The 15491-nt window shown below is 46.1% G+C and overlaps 1 protein-coding gene across 1 annotated transcript in view; it reads left to right on the top strand.

The window, feature by feature from the left end:
• LOC138178659 (protein FAM76A) overlaps positions 1–15491 on the top strand; it is a 46947-nt gene that overhangs the window by 16438 nt on the left and 15018 nt on the right. The window lies entirely within an intron of this gene.

Below are 15491 nucleotides of genomic sequence, written 5' to 3'. Positions count from 1 at the left end.
TCTACGCGGAAAATATTGGAGGGAACTCGTTCGAATACGAGTTGATGTAACTTAAGGACACGCGAAGAAAAAATAGCTTGATGGAGTGGCGAAAATTTGAATTTAAACGAAGTCTATAACACAAGACGATGAAATTGACCTCGTTCCGACAGGTTTCCAACTAAAATGCGACGAGCTAACAACATTCGCGATTTAAATTTTCATATTATCGTCCATGATGCGGTGTATAAGCTGGAAACGATTATCGTCGTTATTATCGAAGGACAATTTTTTCTGGTCTGGTAAATTTACAAGCCAGACAGCCGTCTACAAAAATCCTGCGGTGTTTTTCTCCCGTCCTTGTTTACACCTCCTTTGAGTATGTGCTTTTTCTACGGTGCGTCCCTCTCACACGGTTTCTCCTCGTCCGTTGTCCTCAGGCAACCCCTTTACGGGGACGTGCATTTAACCCCAGCGCCACCCTTTACCTACACTCCCACCCTCCTTTTCCATTCACGGTTCGTTGCATAGACCGATCACGTTCGAGCCAGATGAATGTAAATCGGCCCAAATCGATCCAGACCAGTCTGGAATCTAAAGAGCTAACGATCTTCTCTCTTCGATCGCTTATTTTCACGTTGTTTTCTTCTTTTTGTATCGATGTCGATATCTTCCTTTCGCAACACCAAGTACGTGGAATCCAACTGGCCCAGACCCTGGCCCAGAGTCACGGCCACTCGAGATCGGTAACCCCGTTCACTTTGGTTAAACGAGCATCGCTCGTACACGGCTCGTTTTTTCGTCTGCGCGTCATCGTGAGTACCTAGCTTGGAACTATCGGCACCTCGTAATAGAGGCACATACACACGGGTCGTCGAACTTTCTCGGATTCTAATCCCGAAGACCGGTCTCGATTCCATCTACCGGGTTACGTGTACGAAATCTGCCACGCACACAAAAGCCCGATTTTCATCGTGAGATAATACCGTCGTTGTTTCAGCCACGGTCGCTGCCGTTCGCCATGAATATCTTTGCATATTCTCAACGAAAACATACGTACGAGAAATAAATAAAAGACGATGTTACCTAAATGCGTAGCTAGGATTATAACCATACAGACGGAAGACCGAATACGGTGTAATAAAGAGTATAGGGAGGAAAAAATAGTCTATCCGAGGACAGACCACGAGTGGGCGTATGGAAATTTTCTACAACGTACTCAATGACCTGGGAAAAATATTTACTGCGCCGACGATGAGGCATTGCAGTGTATCGACTAGCAATAATTCACTTGGCACTGTTCCTGAAATTAATAGAATATCGTGCCAGCTGTGATTTATTCGTAATTCTGTGGAAATGCCTCTACCGGTGGAATTAAATTTATGGCAGTAATAGCGCTTTATCGGCCCTCGTGTGCATTGTCTCTGTTGCACCTGAATCCGTCTCGTCGCGATTCCATCTTCCTCTTCTTTTACAGGAATAAAATAATTCCGCTTTAATCCTACCATGCGTGCGAAATTTAACGGCAGGCTGCTTTTAACCCGGTCGCGCGTACACTGCACCGACTACTTTCGGCGGAAATTTGAAAATAATTAAATTTGTTCGCTCCGTAAACACGCGGTGTCCCCGGGCCAGACAGACAAATGTTTCGATTATTCCCAGCGAAAGTTCTAAACGATATTCATGATTGCACTTTTATCAGAGAAAAGAACAATAGATTGTTATTTCGGTATCGAATCTTGAACGCGTATCCGATCGGGCTGACTTCTTTGTCATCGAAACTCGATCTCGGTGCAGTTTCGCGACACGAGTTTGAGAGTGACTCGTGCCGGTATGTGGGCGAGGTCGTTGATCTCTGGGTGAATTCGTGCGACGAAATTTTGTCAGCGGAGCACGGCTTATTCGAAATTTCACTTTTCGAGGAGAATCGACGAGCTGGAGATCTACCTTGCGAATTTCCACGCGGCGCCCTCCTAGCGAAAGAAGTTTCCGCGTGAATCGCCGACGACTACTAACCCAGATACGTTCCCGGGTCGTCGATCTTTTCCCTCCTCGGAGGAACGGCTGTACCAGATATATTAATTTCCTTCGGTTCGACCGCTTCTTGCGAGAATCACCGTCAGATAGGATCGCACGATTTCGGAATAGCTCACCTTTTTTAGACGCTATGGCGACACCGAGAAACAGTGTCGTTCGCTTCGTTAGATCGTTCGATCGGTTTAGATGTCGGTCATCCTGTTCATCCTTAGATATCTTCTGATTAACCAACTTTTCATCGGTGTCGGTCGAATCACAGAATTTCGTAGAAACAATTTTCATTCGATACTTTGATCTCGAATATCCATGTTTTCTGAACGTTAAATCGATATCGATCGAACGATATTCCATGGATACCTTTATTATCGGTTAACGACATTAGATACCTTCGAGTTACGATCGAAAGGGAAATCAAAGGTTCTCGATCCTTTGTCCTCGTAAAATGAATGACGGAAGCGCAACGTGTTGTCTCGTGGCTGGCAAGTTTCTAATCAGACGCGTAATAGCGGCCGCGAATAGAAAACCGAATGTGAACCGGAAATGCCGTTTCCATGGAACCCATTCGAACTATTCCGTGGTGTAGTAGGATACTTTAACTCTCGTACAACACTCGTAACTGTTACTTTAGAGAATAACGGGCCATACGGGCGTATGCGTGTTTATCGCGGCGATTGCGTATACACACACGGCTTTCCGAGAATAACGGACAGAAATTCGCCTAGAATGAAATATTGTTGACTCACCGAAATGTTTCCGGGCTCTTTACAGATTTTATTTCTCTTTCGGGTAGCGTATACGACTCGTGCGAGAGAATTCCTGGAAGATTCGTCAATTTTTTCCGGAGAGCCTCTCGAAATTCTTTTACCGCGTAAAGTTGAACATTGAAAGTTTTACCGATGGACGCCTGGACGTCGATTATAGCCAAGATATCGCGTAACGAGGTAACTTCGATCGACTGGCCAATTAGCGGATAAGTTGAGGATTCCGAAGGTTTAGAAGCTTACAGGATTGTCGCATCAAATATTCATTCGGTGTTCTTGACGGTTAAGAAAGGTCTGGACATTTGTAAGAAGGTCGATGCTTTGCCGAGTCACCGCGGTGTCAATGACCCTTAAGGCTTTGAACCGGGACATGTTGCGTTTAAGCTTTTTGTAGAAAGTGCTGTTATTCCACTGATCTTGCAGAGAACTTTACTTCTTTACGCGCGATAAAAAGCATCTACTATTTTCCGCGTGTAGCTGTTGGCGTCTCTAAAGAACTTCGTCTACGTTCCGTTAGTCGATTTGAATTTCCACGACTATCATGTGCCACCTTGTTTACAAATAATTCATTGTCCAGATATTTCGATAATTTCAAAAATCAATTTCGATCGAGCAGCTGCAAAATTTCTCGTTCGATTAGTTTCAAATTGTGAAACGAGAAACGATTTTAACGAGAAATAATTCTCATTATTTCTCGATAAAACCGAAGAACGCTTCTTCCTTTGGATCAGCGTTATCGACGGTCGATTCTTAGCGAAAATCAAAGTCCCGTTTCCGGCGCGTTTCTCGGACTAGTCGGCGGCGCGTCTTTAAAGGCCGACGTACTCTCGGCTGGTAGCAAAATGTAAACCGGAAAAGCAACGAGCAAGTGAATTAGCGAAGTGAGTTCGCGATTGCCTCCCCTTCTACGCCTGCTCGCTTCGTCCTTCTTTCTCCTCGTTCACCTGGCACCTTCCATTCTCTCTCGCCACGGATCTGAAAGAAGGTCTTTGCCGGTCATTGTCCCACTTGTAAGTCTACTTGGACTTGGACTTGGACCACGCTATAAGCATGGTGCGCTGAGTAACGAGGTTCCGATACCCCCATAGGGGACCCCCTTTTGCGCCTATATTCTATACGCAACACGTACGTGTACGTTCACAGACAGGGACGGACGGAGACAGTGTTCAAGCGGTGAACGAACTTTAACGCATCGTGTTCCTAGCCATGCGCGAAAATCTTCCTAAACGAGCGCGCTGCGTTTCCTTCTGTTTCTCAAGAATCGTAGTTTTCTTTGCACATCCAACTGTTACGATCCTTTCTCGTATGCGATTCTAAAACTGGTTGCAACGTCCAACCGTGATTACATTTCGTATCGTAATATCGCTGATATTCGAGACGATGAGTCGCAATTTTTCTGTATTTACATCAAGATGAATTAATTACACGCTATCGATGACGCCTGTATCGTTCACAGTCTTGTCTCGTGTTCCATCTAATTAATCGGCACGGGCAAAAACGTATCGAATGATTGGCGATAAGTCGACGTGGCAAAATTAGTTCGAAACACACGAGTTACAATACTATGAGGCTTATGATCCGCCCCTGCATATCGCCACGTACTGGCATCGAAACCAAACCGCGTCACTCGCCTAACTGTACATAGGCTTGTGTATACCAAGGTACCGTACAGGTACGACTACCAAACGGTCGTAAAACCATGAATACGTGAAGACGTTTACACGTGGGCCACTATGCACGCGTCTATGCGTGTACAGGTGCGTAAAAGCACCGTTGTACAGCCGACGAAGGCGCGGTCAAAAGTAAAACCGAATTCGTTTTCGGTAGGACTTCGGTCAGTCGTGTTTCTCCTTATCTCCCGCGCTTTATCTCTCCTTCTTCACTTTTCCTTCCAACAACATTGTCATCCCCTCGACGTTTCTATTTGTCGTGCGACGTACTATTCCGTATCTTCGTGACGACTTTTCCTTCGTTTCTAATAAAACGAATGAGATTTTCTTCAAGAGCTGTGCGAAAGTCGGGAAACTACCGAAGACTATTGAACTTTCCGCGATAATAGGATGAACGATCGATTATTTGGTTAATCGCATGCGTTAATGTCGCAAGGTCCGCGCACACGCGCCGTAAAAGGTATAGCCGGCATCCTCTGCTTCTTATGTAACCCAAAGGCGAGAGATGAATCGAGCGGTGCCAGGTCAGAGACATCGTTTCCTGGCTCTGTTCTCGAGTTCAGGACCTCGAACCGAAGGGAATTCGTTGAACCTTGAGAGTTCATCGTATCGAGTAGAGCCGAGCGTCACGTTGTGCCGATCTTCGTGATTAGTCGTGATCGAACTGGACGGCCCTGAATTCCAAGTATCTTTTCATCGATCTCGACAGGACAATGATAGTCGAAGCGGCGCGGCGGCTGGACTCGTTCTTCATCCTCGATGAAGTCACGAACGAACCGTGACCAATTTTGTCTTCGTCTGTCAGTCGAGGCATTACTATTATCTTTCGGATACTTCTATGCTCAAACTCTCCAATTACGAGTGACGAAAAATTGACTTCGTTTGGTGGAATCGCGAAGAGAAGTTTCTCCGCTAACCGAACCGTCCGATATTGTCGAATAGCGTCGAAGCGTACTGCGTTGGAAGAGTATCGTATCGTTCCGCAAAAGTACAAGTGGAAACGTACAATGTCTGGTCGGCCGTGATAGAAGCAACGTGGCGCGCGAAGGTAGAACGCCGCTCTCGAGTAGTTGTGATCGACGTCAGGCCGTACGTGGCCAGCCGCTTTCAATGGGGACACGTGATCGGCAGACTACGGCAGTGGTGGAGGTCGACCGGCTGGTTCGCCGGTGTGTCCTCTCTTTCTGTTCTTTCTGTTCTCGGCCGAGGACCTCCTCTACGTACGCCGGTACGCCGTGGAGTCACGGACGACCGCTATATCATTTTCGCTACCGGCCTGCGCGCCTCGGTTCACCGTTCTCGTCGGTTGTTGAACCCGACTCTCTTTGCGCGCTGCATAACCCATTTTGTAATAGCACACTTCGAACAGGCACACCGGTATCCTTCTCGAAAATCGACGATCCACGCGTCGATTCTTCGTATTTCTAGCCATTCGCTTCAATACGTTTTCGATACGTAGACAAGGGTCTTCTCTCGAGAAAAATGTGGAAAATTTGACGATACGCGAGAAAGAAGAAAACTCGTCAGGAAAATTTAGCAGAACTCTGATATTATTTTCTTTTCTTAACGAAACTGTTCAATAGTTTGGCATAGTCAGCGAATCCTTGAAGAATTGTTAGAGCGGAGAATGAAATCGTCGAGATTTTTACGAGCACGAGTGAAATGAATTTGTACTAGGTCGCAGGTTTCTATTCTCGTCGGTTATTGAACTTGACTCTCTTCACGCGCTGCATAACCCATTTTGTAATAGCACACTTCGAGCTGTCGGCTCTACCGTCTCAAAGACAATTTACGCTTGGTTTCCATTCTTTCGCATCGAAAGAACTCGATGAACCGCCGGATACCTGTCGAAACGAATATTTGTCTGTAAATGAAACAGAATATTCGCTCGAAATCATGGCGTCTTCGCGTCTTCGATTCCCTTTTGCCGTGTGCCCGATTTTCACCGAATGAAAGGCGGATTTTCATTTTCCTGCACGGTCGATGAACTTGGCACTCGCCGCGCGGCATAACCCATTTTGTAACACCACAAATCGCACCGGGACCCGCACATCCTATTACAAAATGGACTATGTAACGGTGTCCTTGCTGGAAACTATCGTTCTTTGCCCGCATTCTAATTTCTAGATGATTCGCTCGGGCTAAAAATCGGATTCATAGAACGAACGTATATAAAAGGGGGGCTAGAGGAGAAAAGTGAGCGCTCGAAGAAACGTTCGTTCTCATCCACGATCCGTGTTGCTACGGCAAAAAGCAAACGAATGGGCAATCAGCTTGCGCATTGCAAACCAAGGAAGAACGTTTGTACCGTTTCGAAAATTTCCCTCCGCATTCCTGCCATTTCTGTCTCTCTTTTGCCCATGTAACCCATTTCGTGGAAGCAATCACAATGGAGGGACATTTGCGTTCTGATAAAATTAATTCTTGTTCGGCATACGCGGTCTGAGTGCTCGTTTGCCGCTTTATCGCCTGTATTGACCAGCGAACGAAAACTCGTATGTGTTTCGGGATGGACCTTTCCGCGTTTAATGATAAAAAGTGAAAATGAAGGATGGTGATCTCTTTGGTAATCGTTGACAATATATGCCAAAATGTTATGAAATAAGTTTCGTTAAGAGGGGAATACGCAGGATTATCAGCATCGGAATTTGCGAGACGATCCTGATAAGCGGGTGGCACGTCACCAAGTACGGACCTGCGGTACACCGTTGGAGAAATTGTCGTAGCCAGATAAGAGCGTCGGTTATTCGGGTATTGTGCTCGACTGCGTGGTGTAAGGCAGGTCAGGTACTCCTATATCTCGTTCGAGCTACTCCTCGAGGATCAACGGAAACATCGCGTTCTAATGAAACGTACGAAAGATAGAAGCAGCGTTAACGTTGATCAGAGAGTACGTTCGTTTGATATTTTTCAAATTTTGACCAAATCGTTGGCATGGCAACGTTAAGAATGACACGTAAAAACTACAGAAGAGAGAAGATATATATAATTACCGGAAGCTGTAGTAGCAGCTTGTAACACAAGAGAAATTGATATTTTGCTACGCACCGCGAGAATTCTAGCCGAGCTCGTTCGACGAAACACGTAACACGCATTTGCGCTTCCGGTCGATACCTCCGGCCGATAAAACGTTCCCTCGTAATCGTTGTGAAAGAGATTAAATAACGGAGTTTGTCCGTTTCCGCATTGAATAGCACGAACTTCAATGTCAATGTCAGTCGCCCTTTCACCTTATATAACCAACGAGTGCGCTCACCCGCTCGTCCGCTCGCTCGCTCTTGCCTGCTGCATATTACCGGTTTAATGCGTTTCGAGTGGCCCGAATGAAACGAAATAATTTCCATTCGTACGTTCATTCAAGGATCAAAGTTAATTAAGATGGAATTATCAACATCGTTCGGTAAAGTTTCTCCGAGTTTCTTTTCGAGGGGAAAAAAAAAGAAAATAACAGAATCTAACGGGAGGTGAATGTCAAAGGAAACGAGAAGCATTGTAACAACGCTGAAAATCGTTCTGATGAATCGTCCACGGTATCAAGAAGAAATTAGAAGTTAACCGCATGGTCGTTTTGAATTGCAAATTGGCATACTTGCTCCGCGGCGATCGTTACTTCGCTGCTTATTCAAAGTCGTTCGCGGGTACTTGAGAAAATGGAAATTTTACGTGGTATCTTTTCTAGGTAAGTGTACCTTCTCTAGTAGCTTGCCGATAGTAAAGCGCGTTTATTACCGGTGAGAGAGTCAAGGATAGCTCAGCCTTCGACACTAAATTTAACCTGCATACGTAATTACCATCTGGAGGTGACACCCGGAAAATGATATAAAATCGTGTCAGAATCGCGTTAAACTTGTTCGCGATCGAACTCTGTTCGTACATCTTCCTATCGAACAACTTCCTGTTTTACGCTCTTTCCAGATAGCCCATCAGCTGCCGCGTTCAGACCACGCAACCGATTTGTCTTTTTCCTTTTTCGATGTAAACTATAATCTTCATCGTGCTCGACTCGAACAATTTAAATTCAATTGGAAGGACGATAAAGCCTGGTGAAGTAACAAAAATTTACCTCAAATACCAAATCGTATTTTAGATGAATACTTTTGAAATCGAGTATCTAAATTCAACTCGATCAATTGATAATCGATCAACGACCTAAACGGAGCTGAACCCAACGGATGTTTTAAAATTCTATAGTGTGTAAACGACTCTTAGTCGATATCGTGTAATATAAAAATCGTGCGCGTGTAATATAAAAATTTGAGTGTGCGAAAGGAAATAAATAGAAAAGTAGTCGGAACGGAAGTGACTCTGCTTAGGAAAAGTGTGTTTTGATCGTACTCGAGAGTAGCTCGGGGCTGTCGACAGGTAGAGCAAGGCTATAGCGAAGCAAAGCGAAGCGAAGGGAGGGAATCTCACGGCTGATGGCTGGCCGTGACTTTACTCAACTCAGCCGGCACTCGGGCCGGCGCAACGCGTCAATGTAGAACGGTCATTGACTCCTGGTGCTCGGCTCGCGAGCCTCCTATATACGTGCAAGCTCGAACCTTCCTCCTTCTCTTTAACCAGTCGCGCTTCTGCGCGATGTGAACACCCGGTACGTAGCTTTACGTGGCTCACCGTTCCTCGTGATACTTCGGCCTTCTTCACTACTCGATCATCGAACCGACTCATTTTTGCTACCTTTATTTACCATCCAATTGTGATCATTCGATCGATCGAACTTAACGCGCTTCGTTGAATGTTCTGCTATACTTCCTATCGCTCGTTCTTGCTAATCACAACGAGTTTTAATTGATTTCTCTTTATCTTTGATTTTCCGAAATTTTTCAGCCTCTGTGTCTTTTGCTATTTTTTGCATTTTTATCGGATCCAATTTAACGTGTATTTCGCGATATAGTAGTGTAGTAGTAGCAGCAGCAGCAGCAGTAGTAGTAGCAGTAGTAGTAGTAGTAGTAGTAGTAGTAGTAGTAGTAGTAGTAGTAGTAGTAGTAGTAGTAGTAATAGTAGTAGTAGTGGTAGTGGTAGTAGTAGTGGTAGTGGTGGTGGTAGTAGTGGTAGTAGTAGCAGTAGTAGTAGTAGTAGTAGTTGTTTTTTCGATAATACAGGATCGATGTAGGGCGGTTATTGGCTTTTTGCGCTAGACTCACTCGAGACCCCCTGCTCGTGTACACACGCCATTCACATTTACGTTCGACGTTGTCTCGAAACGAGTCACCCGGTATATGATACGTGCCTCTGCAGGATCCGTGATACTTTAGGCTTTTTCGGTGCACCGAGCACGGCCAGAAAGTTACGATAATTTTTCTCTTTCTCTCCCTCGATATCTCGTTGCTCCGGGACAATCTTCCTTCGAACGATAAAACATTTCAGAATGAATACGTACTTCGGTGTACGCAGGATGTGAAGTACCACGGTTCGTGCTAATGGTGTTTCCCTCGGAATACGAATGTGTTTATTTTTTCCCGGTTGACCTTGGAATCCGGCGGCAACGAAGGAATTTTACGATATTTTTATGGAAGATTTACGCGCCGCTGCCACCGCGAACTTTATCGCGGTAAATTCTTGCGAAGAACAGGGTAAGTGAGAATGAGGAAGTGAGTATAATGGCCTTTATAGCGGGGCGCATTCACGCAGACTCGCGCACCTCGCTTTTAACCGGTCCTACGCACCTTCTCGATAATAATAACCGCAACAGCGATAAAAATAATGACTTTGATAATCGCGATAAATTCGCTGTTTGATAACGACACGAGGTCGATTAATTGCGATGATGGGGCGTGAAATTTAAGGAATCGGAAGTGCACGTTAAATTATCGTTCCAGAATCGGTGTAAGAAACGGCGGAGAAAATATCTCTAAGTACATTTTGGAGTAAAAATACAAATTGTGAACGCAGTCATTTTTGTTTAAATGTTTCTATGGACTTCTTGTAATTTAATAGACGATCTTGTAAGGATCGCAAGGAAAACGACAGAAAGATCACTTGAAAAGATTTTAGGAAAGGATCGAGGGGCGTGTAGACAAATGTGCGAATACGCGATAATTAATAACAGAACCGTGAAATGCGTGGAACGGGACACCGTGTATATACCGGACGGTCATCGTTACGGTAGCGCGTAATACTTTACGGTTCGGCGTATGTATTATCGCGGAATCGCAGGACAAGCGCAATTTTTGCATGGAAAATGGCGCTACGGTACTTTCAGCCTCGCCGCTCGCCCGCGGCGAACGAATCTAGGCTAGGCCTACGAACGACACGGTCATCGACCACCCTTGATTTTTTTTTTTTAAAGACGGAGAAAGCGACACTGCTTCTGCCTTGTACTAATTAGATTATGACAAGATCGAAGTATCTTAAAAAAGAACCTTATAATATTAATCTGATCTTCAAATTCAGTTACATTATTTCGCTATTTTATATCTAAATTCAAATTTTGTAATTTGAATCTTTGAATTTGTATCTTTTTTGAATTTTTACAAATGTTTGCGTTTCTTCTGTCGGATTAAACAGATTTTTCCCTCTATTTTCTGCCACGAGTGTCAGTTACGCTATAATCATTGGAAAAGGACCCCTTCGTCGAGTGGCCCGTTTGAAAGGTGCAACGACCGTTCCAATAAATCGACCGCCCCCGTCCCCCACCCCAAAATGATTACATACACGCGAGTTTGCAATGACCGCGGCTACGAACCGCGGTCTGCGGATACCGTTATGTCACATTAGTAGGCACCTGCGAGCGTCATTATCCTCTCCTACGGCGTGCCATTCTCAAAATCGAAAACCACTTATCTTGTAACGTGGCAGAAATCGATTCCTTTCGCACCGTTTATGTCTCGTTTAAATATCCCGACGTTCACCTGATGGAGCCCTAGTTAAGCGGAACTTAGTTCCAGTTGATTCAAGCTGTTGGTTGATTAGACGTTACGTTCGTTTCGATATCTTTGGTTTTCCTTTCACACTTTTAACGAATCTTATCGCTCATCATTCTTGTTTCCACGAAGTATAGTGGAGTACAAATGAAGAACGGGAGCGCGTGATTCCTCAAGGATCGACAGATTTTCGAGCAGACGAGTGGAGGAAGAAGAGACCAACGGTGCACCGTTATGTCATATTAGGAAATACGCGCGTTTAACGGTGTTTCTTTATACTTGTTTCGCTGTTTGATACTTTCGAGGTAGCCGAATCGTTTATCAACTGTTCGATAATGAACAAACGTCTTCCGATTACAAAGAACCATAACTCGATTTGTTCATGTTCGGTGTAAATTTACGTTAATCTTGGAATGTCGATCGACGCACATGGATGGAGTCTAAATTACAGACATGGTGATCGCTTTTACTTTAAAGCAAATATTTGCTTTTCTATTTGCCGTTGAAACTCGATGGATTTTTTCAATGGAAAAGTAGGAAAGATAAAACAGTAACGACAGATCAACAAAAATAACATGATTATTCTGGATCGACGAAGCTTATACGATGCGAATCTGTAAGACAAGGTGAATCGCGAACAATGCACTCGGGAACGAAGCACGGATTGCGTTATTACCGTTCTCTTTTTTTTCCAGGCTTTAACTTTGGTCCTGGTACCGTTAGGGCCAAGGCTCTCAAAGAACCGAGCGTGAAGAAACACTTTCTGTATTCGAAGAGCTCCTTCTATGACGTAACTCGCGCACTAAAGGGTCTCAACCGTTTGAAGTAACATACTCCATGCTATTTTATTGCTCCATCGTAGTTAAGCCATCGATTACACGTGGAATTTGCTGGCAACGATTAGAAAAGGAATCTTACACGTCGTTTAGAATTGCTCGATACCATTTATTCCATTCTTTGATTAATTTTTACTAGCGGAATGTGGTTGTACGGTATCGGATTCGCAACTTTCCTCGTAACAATTTTGCTCCGTTTAGCGGTAAAACTATGTCAGGTCACCGCGTGTTCTCCGGAACTCTCCAGAAAATTGACCGCTTCTTTTAGAATGATTAGGAGGGGGCGCGCGCCTACTTTTGTAGTAAACAAGCGCGAACGTGTTTGTTGTAAAGATTGTTACGCGTGAAACGTTACTCGGACCAGGGGGTTGCTTTGAAATTTAAGACATCGTATACCAGCTGAATAGAAGGACTCGTCACTCACCTTAGACGTTTCCCTGGAAGCCGGCGAATCCTGACACAACCACGGTAAACTGTCAAAGTTCACAAGTCAAAGTCACTGACATATCTTCAGGTCGTAATGTGGTCCTTCAGCGATCACTAGCGTCTACGCGCGAAACTTTGGCGAACCGAGTCGATCTCATCGACTCGATTCTCGTTCCCGACGAACAAACAAACTTGAACCGAGTTTTTCAACTGCTTTTGCCGGCACTGCTCTCAACGTAGTCTCAACTTCCTCCCGATCTTTTTGAGGTCCCAGAAGAGGAAGTTCCCTGTGAGTGGAACAACTCGAAAATAACGACAGAACGTCGCTGCCGTGTTCTCTCCCTTATCGACGATACGCTCGATCTTCGTGGTCCGACCTGTCCGTGGCTTCGTCACTAACCTCGCAGGGTTTCTCGCGAAGGTCCAAGCGCGCGTTAAACAGAGGAAGACAGGCGGTGGCGCGGAAGAACTAAGCGCGATGAAGAAGCGATCGGAATCACGCGCGGAGGACCTCTCCTCGCTCCTTGGCGAAGAGGACTGCCTCGTCCTTGACGTACGGTCGTGTACACCGTGCGAAGCCGCGTGGTTCGAACTGACGAGTACGGTGGGTAAGGTGAGTCTAGGTGTCTCCTTGTGTACGAATCGCGGTGTGCGCGTGTACGCACTAACGTAACCACGTTACCGTGGCGCGTTCGTGTGCGTCGCCGGGAGGACTGACGGAGGACGGGTAGCGAGGAAGGAAGAGGAGGCCGGCTCCGCTCGCCTCGACTCGACGAGTAGTCTCACTTCGCTTCTTTTCTCTCTGTTCCCTTCTCTTCGATTCTCTTCTCGTTCCTACACTCTAACCGGCCCCTCGAACCCTCTTCGTCTTTCTCGGCCGCGCGAGTTCGAGAAGCGCGAGCAGCAAGCGGCGGCAGCGGCGAACCTCCTTCCTTCGATTCGTTCTTTCTTCTGCCTGACTCTTTCCTCGTTCTCTCCTTCCTTTCTTTCCTTGGATTCTCGGCTCGTTCCTCGACAGTGCAGAGGACGCGGTGCAGCCGGTACGTTTCGTTCGTTCGGTTCAGTATTCCCCATCGACAGAACCAACGGTACTCTTCCCCACCCCCTTCGCTCGGCTCGGCACAGCTCGGCTTCGCTCCGAGTTCTCCTCAGCGAGAAGGCGGTAGCCTTCTCTCTGCTTCTTCTCTCTTTCTACTCTGTGCTTCTCTTCTCTGTTCATCGCCTCGGCCATCGAGTAGCCCCGCTCTCTTCGCCTCTTTTTTCATTTGCTCGCTCTCTTTCTCTCTGTTTTTCTCGACGCGCCTTCCCTCCCCAAGACGTGGCCGTACACGCGCGTAGGTCTCGCTTCTTCCGTCTCCCTTCGCGAACGAGCGCGCAACCGTGTCTTCTTTCTCTTCTGGTTACTGACCTCCGAAAATACGAGCCGAAGGACCCAGGCGTACACACGTCTTTTCAACCTCCGAGCTTTCCACTCTAATCCATCTTTTCACCGCGATCAGGAAGACGGTCAAGGGTAATCTGGTCGAGCCAAATCAGTAGATCGAAAGGGGGTTTGATTCTCCATTGTCACGCTTTCGAATATTCTCACAACTTTTGGGAAACTCGAGTTAGCCGCCTCGAAAGCGAAGAACATCGTTCCCACTGTTTCTTCTTTTCCCTTTTTTATTTTCCTTCGAAAGAGGTTTGAATCCACAAGTCGAAGATAGCGTTAAATGGAACGACAGCCGTGGAAGGTATGGAGTCACGCAAAAAGAAACGTCTCTTAAAGGCGGCTGGAATTGGCGATCGGTTAATTATATAATTTCAATCGACGTGCCGTTTTTACGCTGGGTTGTCTCTTCCGTGTTTCTTGCTCCTGGTTACTGACCTTCGGAAATCCGAGCTATCAGCCGCCACTCGTTTTCTTTTCGCGTTTCTTCGGCTTCGTTCTTAACGGCCGAGGAGCGACGACGGGGAATCTGGTGTTGATGATCGTGGAAAAAGTCGCGGATCGATTTCGCCACTTCCTTTCTTCGCCACTGTGATAATTATCGCGCAACCTCGCTACCATTGCAGGCTCTACTCTTCTGTCAACGTATCTTTAATCGTTGCATTGCCCGTTCGATTATCGTCCACTTCGATAACCGCGCTTCTGCAAGCGGATCAACGAGCGGAAAAGTAGGAAAAAAGATGGTAGCGCGAATGGCCCGCGCGCTATGCCGCGTGCGTTCACCGTGAATCGTCTTTCCGGGCGTTAAAGTCTCCGAGCTCCAATGCCACGTGATAGCGCGGCTCCGTCGAGAAATACGAGACCCTCGACAACCATGTCGATTTATCAACCTTTAACGCGTTGCGTAAGAGGGCCTCGCCGATCGAATAATACGTTTGATGCGTTGCGTCGGTGTTTCCGTCTGTGTAATCGTAAATTTGAAAGTCGATTGAAAGTAACGACGAGGGCAAGCGCGCGATCACCAGAGAATGACCGTGAATGAATTATTTTCCATGTTGATCGTCCTCCTCTCGAGGATTCGAAACGCAAGAGAAACGTGAAATCGAGAAAGACGGATACGACGAGAAGAGGAAATGGCGGTGATAACGAAGAACGATAGGATGCGGCCACTTTTACATAATACCGCGTATGCTTGGAAACAACCACGCCGCGAAACGATGCCGAGATCGATCGACCGTGTCCTGTCGAATTACTCCCATTGGTTAGTCGCGTTAATTTTTTTCGTTCGTCGTCGCGAAGGATTTCTATCGAGCTTAGAATGTCTATGATGGGAGCGTCTTTCTAAGCAACGTCCGATTAAAATGCACGATGCTGCGGTGGAGAGAAGGGACGAGCTAACGCACGATAGAAGCGACGAAGGTGAATTGTCTTCGTGGTAAATATACCGCGTCGTTAGGATTATGCTCCAAGATCGTCGATCAAGATACTCG

This window comes from Bombus flavifrons, chromosome 4, assembly GCF_040668555.2.
Source record: "Bombus flavifrons isolate JBK064 chromosome 4, iyBomFlav1_principal, whole genome shotgun sequence".
NCBI classification, from domain to species: domain Eukaryota; kingdom Metazoa; phylum Arthropoda; class Insecta; order Hymenoptera; family Apidae; genus Bombus; species Bombus flavifrons.
This window is presented reverse-complemented; position numbering and strand designations above follow the sequence as displayed.